The 12350-nt window shown below is 38.1% G+C and overlaps 1 protein-coding gene across 3 annotated transcripts in view; it reads left to right on the top strand.

Annotated features, from left to right (window-relative positions):
- Positions 1-12350, top strand: part of LOC111142856 (microtubule associated protein 2) — a 285884-nt gene that overhangs the window by 182909 nt on the left and 90625 nt on the right. For all 3 annotated transcript variants that reach the window (XM_022496216.1, XM_022496225.1, XM_022496234.1), the window contains exon 5: positions 917-994. The gene's annotated coding sequence lies outside the window, so the exon portion shown is untranslated. The remainder of the gene's footprint in view (positions 1-916; positions 995-12350) is intronic.

Raw genomic sequence — 12350 nt, forward strand, 5'->3', positions numbered from 1 at the left:
AAGTAGTAGTTATCAAATTTGAGTCTTGAGGCCCTTTGCTTGGAGAGGAACCTCTTCCTTGAGGATATATGATAGTCCATCCACTCTCCCAGGTGTGAAATCACACAGCCCTGGTGCTAACTCATAGAGATGCATAGATTTAGATACCTGTTGTAAGAGAGCAAGATTTCAAATTGGGCCTCAGCTCTGCCCTTGCTTGTAAGGACAAATCACTTATGTGTTGACGATGATGAAACCTGAATGGCTGAAGAGATATAAAGCAAACCTAGTGCCTTCCATAAGTGGGCTTATTTCCAGAAACCACTTCAGTAAGAAGTACCCTGTATTGTTCTAGTGAAATTTGTAAGCAGAACTACTAATCCAGAATGACTTTTAGGATTCCGAATGTCAAAGTAAGTGTAGTATGCTGTAGGGAAAATTTAATTAGTTGTTTAAAAACTCCTTTCGATCCTGTGCTGGAGGAAATCAATGTGACTGGGCTAGAGGCCCAGTCCTTTAGAGATATAATTAACAATTTACCAGGATGAATACATTCTACTGTGAGAGAATACAATTGCCTTCTATTTATTAGCTGAAACCAGTTTAAACAATCTAAAATTTTATTTTTCCTTGGATATAATACTTGTGAAGCTTCACTAGAGCGAAGCTAAAAAGTGAGAAAAATTATGCAGCTATTAGCATTTTCATTTCTCAAATCCAAACACCTGAAAGAGCCCTTAGCTGGTTATAAATGCTCAGTGTTTGACTATAGAGAACAATCACAAAATTCATCTCATGGCCTCATAATTACCCAGTAGAAAAAGAGACAGCCGCAAGTTGAATTTGGTATTGATCTACATGATGTAACAGATTTATATGGATCACAGATTAAATGATTAATGTCCTAAATTCTCTCTCTTTTTTTTTTTTTTTGCAGAAAGAAGCCAGAACATATTATTAACCCTTTAAGAATACAACATAACAAATTTTACCATTTTACTGCTTCCTTGAGTAGGTAAGAAAAACCCTATCTTCTCTGAGTTATCCATACTTGTGAAAAACAACTCTCTTTTGACCACATTTTTTAAAAATCTTCATGAAATGAATATCAGGTTTGATAAGGGAGAAATATATGTGAATTCTACAGCTAATAGATTTAGGATTATTAAGTAACACTTTATAATATTTTGAATGATATAATAGTGAAAGAGTGAAAAGATCTTTCTCATTCTTTTAATGAGAACTGAAAACTATGAAATGAGAACTGAGCTCAGCCTGTTTCTCCTGCTGTGGGTAAAAACACCAGCAGTATTTTCTCAGCACTTACTTACTATGTGCCAGATGTGACTTGCATGACTTACTTTACATAAGTAACCCCTGTATTCCTTACAAGAACTCTGGGAGTAGATACAGGGATCATCCCCATTATACAGATTAGGGATTTGAGGCAGAGAGAGAAGAGGCAAGTAGATGTACCCAGGGTTTTATACATAGGTCTGAGGGCGGCAGGCACTGGGAGAATACCAGCCCCAGCTATTAATTACTTTGAGAATAACTTCATGTTGTCGTAGAAATGCCTAGCCGTCAGATTCCCCTATGTCCTTAATTGGTTCTATCCAAATTTCTGGAAGAAGTAAATAAATAAATAAATAAATAATGCATTTACCAAGAGTCATAGCAGGCAGCATTTATTTTGTGTTTGTACTCGTTACTTTACAATTGTTCCATGAATAAATAAAAGACTATATATACGTTAGCACAGTTTACAAACAGAACTTTTTCTTTTATTTTACATCCTTCTTTACACTCAAAATTCCTATGTTAAAGCAGAATAATGGGACAGAAAGAATATAAATGAATGACTTTTTATTCTACGAAATGAAGAATGTATTTTAATTTAATTCTTTCTACTAGAAGAACTGAACATGCGATCTTAAACTGGCCACAGCAATATCTGCTTTACTGTCTTCATTATTTCTTTATCACCTTATTTTTAAGTTAGAAACTTCACAAACTTTTCAAAGAAAAATATAGAAAATATAAAAACATCAGCCAGATAGATTAAACAAATGCTAATATTAAACTTTGTACAGATCTTTTCTGATGAAATAAGTCATCCTCGAGAAAGCGAAAGTTCTCTTGCTTCTTTTCGTTTCTTTCTGGAAGGTTTTACAATCCTGAAGATGATATAACCTTCCTATGTGTGTTCTAATATTTTAATGGTGTATGTGAAACAATAGGCCATATAGTAATTTACATTTTGAAAGTTTACCTAACCAGTACCATACTGAGACTTTCTTTTGCCTTCACCCAACATTATATTGAGAGATTCAGCCATATTGATACAGGAAGATCTGGTTGACTCATTTTGTCATAAAGTTTATTCATTCTAACGTTTCAGTCATTTGGTACTTGGTATTATTAATTGCTGCTTCCAAATAACTTTTAGCATTTTGAAGATTTAATGCCAAAGTGGTTTAACCGTGGCTTTCAATGCATCTTTGTCATTTGTGTATAAGAAATCCGAAGTTCTTAATATGTGCTACTATGCCAATTCTGTTTATGTTTTAGTTTTTTTTCCTATTAGAAAATGTATCTTTTAGTGGCTATAAGGATCTTGCTAACTAATTGGATTCCTGGTTTTTTTAAACTGTTTTTGCCATAATACAATAATTGAAATCTGTTTTATTTACCCATGGATGAAATACTGACTATTCCCAAATGCAGTGTGAATACTGCCTTTGAAATTTAAAAGGTACTTAAAAACACTCTCATTTGGTCCATGTTAATTGCTCATATTTCCTTCAAAAATCATGAGGGAAACTTAAAGAAAAACGATTTTCCCTAATTTTCTCTAATAGTATAGTTAATTCTAGCATTTGTTTAAGGTAAAATTATGAAATATCAATATGCATTAGTAAGATCTATAGATAGAGAATCTTTCATAACTTATTTTCTTAAGGGAGTAGACGATTACTCTGGCTCAGTTGGTGAAGAAAGTAGAGATAAACTAGCCTTTGGTGGGTATATCTGAGTAAATGCAAGACTGTGTAAGCCTCCCAGGCCAGAAGTGCAGCAAATTTGCAGATGGGGAAATCAAGGCCCATATACATCAAGCAGCTTAATCAAGATCATATAGTGATTGCAGAGCTAGATTCAAACTCATTTCTCTTGGATTCCAAAACTATACTTGCTAGAGAAAGAGAATTAAGAAAAACTACCTAACCTATTTGACACAGAAATAGCAATTTCATTTATTCCACTAATATTTACTGGGATCCTTTTATGTGACTTGAAGGGAATGATTTTAGAAAAGCAAGGATGAGAGGCACCTAGGTGGCTCAGTCAGTTAAGCGCCTGACTCTTGATTTCAGCTCAGGTCATGAGCTTATTGTTATGAGATCAAGTCCTGCTTTGGGCTCCAGGATCAGCGGGTAGTCCGCTTGAGATTCCCTCTCTCTCTGCCCCTTCCCCCTCCTCGTCCTCTCTCTTCTCTCTCAAATAAAAAATAAAGAAATCTTTAAAAGAAGGGGTGCCTGCCTTCGGCTCAGGTCATGATCTCCGGGTCCTAGGATTGGACCTGCATTGGGAATCCCTGCACAGTGGGGAGACTGCTTCTCCCTCTCCCTCTGCCCCCTCCCCCCACCCCTACTCATGCTTGTTCTTTCTCTCTCTCAAGTAAATTGAAAGAGAGAGAGAGAGAGAGAAAGAAAGAAAGAAAGGGCGAGCAGGCAGGCAAGACATAATATCTATCCAGAGAGGGAAAACAGGCTATTTAGAAATGGCAAAGACTCCTTCAGTAATATCACGAAAGTGACTATTTAATTTTTGCTATGCTAGACAATTTAACATTGTTTACCAAATAATTACCTGTCTGGTCCCCGAACCATGCCAATTAGATTAAATTGAATGGGATAAGAAGAGTAAAAATTCTTTGTAAATAACATAATCTTTGTAATCATTTGCTGTTATTGCTAATTATTCTATAAATTTATAATTGAATATTTCAAACCTAATACATGTAATTCTAAATGTAGAGCTTGGTATATGTATCTGAAGTTTAAGAGTCTTACTACTTCATGTAATAATATCTCTTTGACACAAAAGTTCCATGTAAACATAACAGTGAGATGAACAACCCTGACAATTGGTTGATTTGCAGCCTCTACTACCTACTAGAGGTATATTTTTTTTTTATCCCCTTGAGCCTCATAGCAGATAATAATGGTACCAAGCTGGTTCCTGTCCAGAATGTGATCGTTTCTCATTATCTCTATTTGTAAGACCACTTTCATCTCGACCACTGCAATAGCCTCCTACGCCCAAGCTTGCTCTGCTATGGTCTGTTGGTCACAGAATGCGGTCTTTTATAAATCTTAATCAATTGATATAATTCTTTTGCTCAGAATCCACCCAGGGCTGCCCATAATATTCAGTATAAAACCCACCCTCCTACTATGGCCAACAAGGTGCAATATAAGCTGACTTCTTGTCCTTCCCCAATGTCATCTCAACATCCTTCCCCTCAACTGAGGACTGAGACTGTGTGACATTCTCAGCTGTGTCTAGAACAGGTCTCCATCTTGGTGGACCCTCACTTGCTAAAGGACTGACTAGGTATGCAAAGGTTACTGTGGAATAGACACAATGTCTTCAGTGAACATCAGCGATGGTTGTTGCATTTTTAAGGATTCTTTCAGTTTGTCTTAATAGAGTCAGTTGCTTCTGGAATGCTGAGGAACTTTCATGCACAATTTTGACACATGATTTTATAGCATTATGATAAAACTTTATTCTGGGGCACTTGGTGGCTCAGTGGGTTAAGCCTCTGCCTTCGGCTCAGGTCATGATCTCAGAGTCCTGGGATCAAGCCCGGCATTGGGCTCTCTGCTCAGCAGGGAGCCTGCTTCCCCCTCTCTCTGCCTGCCTACTTGTGCCTACTCTCTCTCTGTGTGTGTCAAATAAATAAATAAAACCTTTAAAAAAAAATAAAACTTTATTCTACTGATATGTAATCTTGAATCTTAATTTATAGTATCAAAACCACAGAGACAAATTAAGCACAAATCAGCTGGGTAGAAATGAGAAATCCATCTCAGGAGCAGAAAATACTTATTTTATAATTACCAGCCATCCTCTATCTAAAGAACAATATCAAGACTTGCTGCAACGTGGGTAACCTGGGTTGCTCTGTCGGTTACGTGCCCTACTCTTGATTTCAGGTCAAGTCCTGATCTCGGGGTTGTGAGATCTAGCCCCTCCTTAGGCCCCGTGTTCCCCGGGGAGCCTGCTGGACGATTCTCTTTCTTTTTCTATGCCCCTCCCTCCTTTCACAATAAATAAATAAATAAATAAATAAAACCTTAAAAAAAAAAAAAACTTGCTACAACCTGATATTACTTAGATTTTGCTTTATCTTCAGAATAGATGTTTATCTTTTCACTCATTGATGGGTGAATTTTAACACAATTTTCTGTAAAGTAGGCTGACTTTTTTTTTCTTTTATTTTCACGATGCTCCTTAGGAGCAGCACTTGACGAGTGTTTACATTGTTGAGAACACTTGGCAAGAGAAAGACAAACCGTCAGACCACAATAACCTCAACAGTAGGAAAAAGAGAAGGAAAACTTGGTATTTTCACCATTGTCTCTGAAAATAAGTATCTTGGCTTATGCTGATTACTATCTCATCAGCACTGGGCTCTGGCCTGTGGCCCTCTGTGTGAATAATTTTAAAGGCAGATTAAGCATTCCAAAAATAAACTGTATTGGTAAATTAGGATATCCGATGTTTCCTTAATGAAAGCCTCTGCTCATCTGTACTATCAGCTGGCGGTTATGCCCAGACCCCAAATTGTTCTGGCTCTTACTGAACAAGAACCTATTCCAGGGGTGAGGTTTTCAAGAAGGGCATTTCATGGTTAACCAGAGACAGAGAAAGGGAGAATTGCCCACATACTCTGGCAGGAGTTAAAATAACAATAACAGTCCTCCTACTTAACGGGCTGAGTCATAAGCACATTCTACTGATTCCTCGGCAATTCCGAGCAGACTGTTTGGGCTGCAATTCCGTAGGCAGAGGTGGGCACCACCTGCCACAGAAGGCTGTAGTTCTTGTCAGGATGGTGCTGTTATTAAGCCTTGCCTTTTAACAGTTTGGCCAAATGGAGATAGGAAAAGACAACAATTGGGTGCTGATGGCACTCTTTCTAATGCTTGGACTCTGAAAGAATGGTCAGTATGCATTTAGTTATTCTGTTGCCCATGAGTGTAAGTCACTTAAAGAAAGAGGCTTCCTGTGGAAGGTCTTAAGAGTCAAATCTTGTTGGATATTCACCTACAGAACATTCTTGACCACTGGCAGTAACCTTGTCTCCATCAATTTGGAAAAGGAGCTGAAGCCAATGGAAATCTACTTTTCTGCTTAAGCAGATGAAGGAAAATGTTGTGGTTACTGAAGTACCTCATAATCCAAGGGCTGGACACCCTTGTTCCCTCCGCCTGGCCTCCAGTACCTTTCCTGAACTGTTCAGTGCCCTTTGATGAGTTGCCCTTTTCCTGATACTTTTACAACCCGCCTCTCCACATGACCGTTTTTTCATATACATCAGATCATTTATTTTTCCTACTTAAAATTTTCCTATAATATAAAGTAGCCAACTCAGTAAAGACCCTTCAGAACTGGGCTCCAAGCAGCCATTTTTGGACAATCTCCAATCCCTCTGTCCTACTCAGTTGCCTGTCCATTCTAACCATGGCAGGAAACTCGTTTCTTCTTTAACTTACTTATTTCTCTTGGTAAGCCATGTTTCTTTCACATTGCTCTTGTCTTTGTTATTTCTGTAACTCTTGCCTAAATACCTATTGTCGCCTTGTCTAAAGAAGAAAAGGTATGTGTTTTCAATCCACATGTCATTCCTTCTCCAGCTCCCCGCCAAAAAAGTGATATTAAGTGTGCCTTTGAGGAAGAAGGGGCTTCCATAGCCCTTTAAGTGTATCTAAACTACAGAAAAGGGGATGCCTGGGTGACTCAGTCGGTTAAGTGTCTGCCTTTACCTCAGGACATGATCTCAGGGGTCCTAGGATCAGCAGTCTGCTTCTCCCTCTTCTTCTCTCTCTGTGCATGCTCTCTCTCATGTTCTCTCTTTAATAAATAAAATTGGGGGGGGGGAGACCTACAGAAAAAATCATCTTGGTGTGTAATTATTTCCACCTCTGACTTCCTCCCCAGTTCTGAGAAGTCCTCCAAGGCAAAAGTGTTGTCCTTTGCCATATTTGTGCTTCCAGGACCATGTAATCAGATTTGAAACAAAATAATATTTTAATAAATTGCTTTTAATAGTTAATAACAATAATGAGTAAATAATGACTAAATAATGATTGAAAGAGGATATGGCCAATAAATGGGAGATAAAGGAGGGGGAAAAAATACAGGCTGTAGCCCTAGGTAGCAGATTTACAAATGGATTTTAAGGTGGTAGTGGTGGTTTTACTGTCATTTCTTTTGTGTGTGATCACTAACAACAGTAGGTTTATAGTCAGAAAGAAAAGAGCGGAGAAAGCGAACACCATGAGTCCCCAAGGAGACAGTTTAGGAAACAAAGCTTTGGAGGAAACAAGAAAAGCTATGTTAAAAGACAAACAGACTAATATTAACAAAAATGGGGGCCAGCTACCCCTCTAAGGAAAGATGAAGCCAAGTGAGGGAGGATGAAAAGACTGGGAGACCAAAGTAGAGGTTGTGTCAACGCTTCTATCTTCTACCATCTTCAGGAAAAACAGAGTTTCCACTCTGTCCTTGGCAAACACGAGACTGTCCTAAGATTATCTGTAAGTGGTTGCAAATTCTGTCTCCACATTGGCTGGAAGACAGATGCTACAAGAGGACCAAGGGAAAGGTTGGACCCTCTTGGCTCCATTCACACAAGAGAGTAGAGGGGCATGAAGGAGGTGATTGTGGAAGAGCAGGAAATGTTCCTTGCTCAAGTTTGCCCTCCTGCTTCCTCCATTCCAACACCGGCAAACTATCCCAGTTGCTACCAGGATTTGCAGTGCAGGCCATAAATGGAGTTTCATTTAACTATATTACTTCTATTAGTCTCATCCTTTTTTTTTTTTTCTTCCTAATCTTACCATACATTGCTTTAAACCAAGTATGTTAGTTAGGATGGCTAATTACTAAAACAAATAGATGCAGAAATACATTATCACTTCATTTCTTGCTCAGTTAACAGTCCTGCCTGGGTGTTTGGGTCATAGTCAACCAGGGATAAAGATTTTTGGGATTCCTTTCAGACAAAGGGATTGTTCCATTTATGGTTTTACTTTGTCATTGTCGCCATCCATCTGGTAGGGGGGCAAAGACTAAGGAGGAGCACATGGGAGTATAGAAGAGCCAAACTTCCATTGGTTAGAGCTGAATCGTATGACCACACCTAACTGTAAGGATAGATAGGAAATATACTCCTGTTATGTGCTCAGGAAGAAGAAGAAAGAGATTCTGATGAACTGCTAGCAGTCTCTGTGAAACCAAAGGAAAATCTGTCTCCAGTATAAATGTGTTTGAACATTTGGGTCAAGTAACTCAAACCCTGGTGAGAATAGATGCTAATCATAACATAGAAACAAAACTGTGAATCATAATCTCAGTACCATGTTTAAATAGTAAATGTATTTGATATATCACTTCATCAAAGTTAATTTTTACAGCACTACACAAATGAGATATTTTTTAAAACCTTCCTTATAGAACTAAGCATTGTATCCAAGAGGATAATGGTGAAAAAAAAGCATAGTGCCCAATACTGCTCCTATTTTTTTTCAACAATTTCTTAAAAAAAAAAAAAGATTTTATTTATTTATTTTAGGGAGACAGAGTGAGAGAGCGTGAGAGGAGGGAGGGTCATAGAGAAAAGCAGACTTGCCACTGAGGAGAGAGCCCGATGTGGGACTCAATCCTGAGACCCTGGGATCATGATCTGAGCTAAAGGCAGACGCTTAACCAACTGAGCCCCCCAGACATCCTTTTCAATAACTTCTTTCAAAGTGAATCAATTGATTAATTAATAGACGAAGAAGCTTCATTGGGGAGTAAAATGAATGCTTGTACTTTAATGAATTTCTAAAATTCATTATAAAAAGACATGACTGGGGGCATCTGGGTGGCTCAGTGGCTTAAGCCTCTGCCTTCAGCTCAGGTCATGGTCTCAGGGTCCTGGGATCGAGTCCAGCATCAGGCTCTCTGCTTAGCAGAGAGCTTGCTTCCCCCTCTCTCTTTCTGTCTGCCTCTCTGCCAACTTGTAATCTCTCTCTCTGTCAAATAAATAAATAAAATCTTTAAAAAAAAAAAAAAAGAAAAAAGACATGACTGGGACAGTCAAAACTCATTTTGAAGCAAAGAAGGATATTCCCTTTTAAAGAAAAATAACAAGTAAAGGTAAAATACTGAGGGAAAGATACCCACAGTTTGTACTTTTGCAAACATTTTAAAGAATTATTGGTTTGATGAACTCACAAATAATCATACATAAGCCTCACAGTACATTTTGTATTTGTTTCATGTATTTATTTGGAGTAAATATTGCTATTTATATGTAGGGTAGCAGTGCATCTATTTTTTTTTGAATAGAATATCATGCCACAGTGTTGTGTAAAAGCCATTCTATCAGCTAGATATTCTATAAAGTCAACTTATCTGCTAAATAATTCTGTCATGGAATTTCAGTTTCCTGTGCCTGTGGAATGCTTGGATATGTTAAAATACTGCCTTGCAGTAAAGGTATAATCACTGTTTTTTCCTGGAAGGTTAAAACTCCTTTTCCCCTTTGAGGAATAGGTAGCAATTTAATCAAGTTTCACGGCATCAGAGAGCATGTTTAAATGAAGAAACCCTAATAAAACTGGCCTTTTCTATAAGCATGGAAAGAAAGGAAATCTGAGGTTTCAGCCTGTGTGGGAAGAATGGGAAATGATGAACAAAAATCCAGCATGGCTGAACCCAGAGGCTGATTCCTTCCGTGGTTCTGTTAGATATTTTTTCCTGAGGAGTAGAATGATTTACTTAAACCTCCTAATTTCTTGTGATTTTTTTTTTTTTTTTCTTTTTTCTTTTTTTCCCATACCCTGTTTTTTTTTTTTTTTTAATGAGTGTCAAGGACTCCAGTTGTACCATGTGCTTGGTAATTACTACAGAAGGCAATCTGAGTATAAGACAGTTGCAGTTTCTGTAAGAGAAATTTAGAATTCACCAAGGCAAATACTTTAGTAAGGGGGTGCCAAAGCTTGAGTCATTTGAAACCATTGTGAACAGAGCTCTAGGAAAAATCCAGTTGTAATCAATCCTAAATAAAGAGCAAAGGACCAAAACAATCAAAAAGACCTTTTTCCAGAACAGACTGCTGTGATACTAGAAAGTTCTTGCCACTGGGAAACAGTGTATATACATTCTTGTTTTTAGTACTTATTTCCTTTTCAGCATTAACTAATTTGCACTGCAAATACTGGTAGCAACTAGTTTACAGTTAATAATTTCGGTTTACAATCAAAGTTGGTCTTGTTTTTGGAGCCTAAGAATTCCTTTTTTTTTTTTAATTAACATAAATGTATTATTTGTTTCAGGGGTACAGGTCGGTGATTCATCAGCCTTACACAGTTCACAGCACTCACCATAGCACATACCCTCCCCAGTGTCCATCACCCAGCCACCCTATCCCTCCCCCCACCCAAACCCTGAGTTTGTTTTGTGAGATTAAGAGTCTCTTATGGTTTGTCTCCCTTTCTGGTTTCATCTTGTTTCATTTTTCCCTCCCTTCCCCTATGATCCTCTGTCTTGTTTCTCAAATTCCTCATATCAGTGAGGTCATATGATAATTATCTTTCTCTGATTGACTTATTTTGCTCAGCATTATAGCCTCTAGTTCCATCTATGTCGTTGCAAATGGCAAGATTTCATTTTTGATGGCTGCATAGTATTCCATTGTATATATGTACCACATCTTCTTTACCCATTCATCTGTGGATGGACATCTAGATTCTTTGCAGAGTTTGGCTATTATGGACATTGCTGCTGTTAACATTGGGGTGTACATGCCCCTTTGGGTCACTACTTTTGTATCTTTGGTGTAAATACCCAGTAGCGTAATTGCTGGGTTGTAAGATAGCTCTATTTTCAACTTTTTGAGAAAACTCCATACTGTTTTCCAGAGTGGCTGCACCAGCTTGCATTCCCACCAGCAGTGTAGGAGGTTCCCCTTTCTCCGCATCCTCATGGAACCTAAGAATTCTAAAGGAAACTTTGTTTTAAAAAGCACCCTGAATAGCATTTGCATTTTCTTGGAGCTTACCTCCTTGGAGATGCTTCTCTGACCATCCTACTCAAAATAGTGCTTTCCTCTTGCCTTGCTATCTTCTTCTCATGTTCAATTTTATATTAAATACACTAAAGGTTAAATTTAGTAATTTAACACAAAAATAACATTAATATTCTTATATGAAATATTACATTTTACATTTTAATTAGGGTTTGGGTTACTGTATGATCACCTCATTAAAATGTAACTATCAAGAGGATAGGAATTTTGTGTGACCTGTGGCATTTTGAGAGACCTTCCTGTGTGTCAATATAAATATCTTGTATCTTCCTCCATTTCCAATCCCACTGCTCCCTTCATTCAAACTCTTAATTGCTCACTCATTAATTATTGCATTATTGGCCATCTATCTACTTTTCCTGTTTTTGATCATAACCATCTGCCACCCTTTCTCTGGCTTGTCTTATCAGTATCGTTCAAAGCTTCTCAGTGGTATGCCATTAATAATGATACAAGTTACACTGCACAGCCTGACAATTGATAGCTCATCGTCTAGATGCTTACCTCTCTTGGTAGCATCTTCCACTCCCCCTATTTCTGGCATTCCGGAACTTCCTTGATGGTTTCCAGCACGTTTCCAGCTCCCTCACTGCATCTTTGCATCGTTGTTTTCATGTGTAGAATTGTGCCCTTGCCACCGTGAACACCCCTCAACACTGAAAGCAAGTTTGCCATTCTGAAGTCTCCCATGAATTTCTGATTTCTTGGGAACTTCCCTTAACTCCTTTTACACCTCTATTAAAGCATCTGTCATATTGTCACGTGTCACATGGGACGTGTTAGTTTCCCTCAGTAGCTCCTGAAGGCCAAAAGTGAGTCTTTTTTTTTTTTAAGATTTTATTTATTTATTTAACAGAGAGAGAGAGAGAGATCACAAGTAGGCAGAGAAGCAGGCAAAGAGTGGGAAGCAGGCTCCCTGCCTGATGCGGGGTTGATCCCAGGACTCTGAGATCATGTCCTGAGCTGAAGGCAGAGGCTTAACCCATTGAGCTACCCAGGCACC

This window comes from Enhydra lutris, unplaced genomic scaffold, assembly GCF_002288905.1.
Source record: "Enhydra lutris kenyoni isolate GAN:26980312 unplaced genomic scaffold, ASM228890v2 scaffoldscaffold1, whole genome shotgun sequence".
NCBI classification, from domain to species: Eukaryota; Metazoa; Chordata; class Mammalia; order Carnivora; family Mustelidae; genus Enhydra; species Enhydra lutris.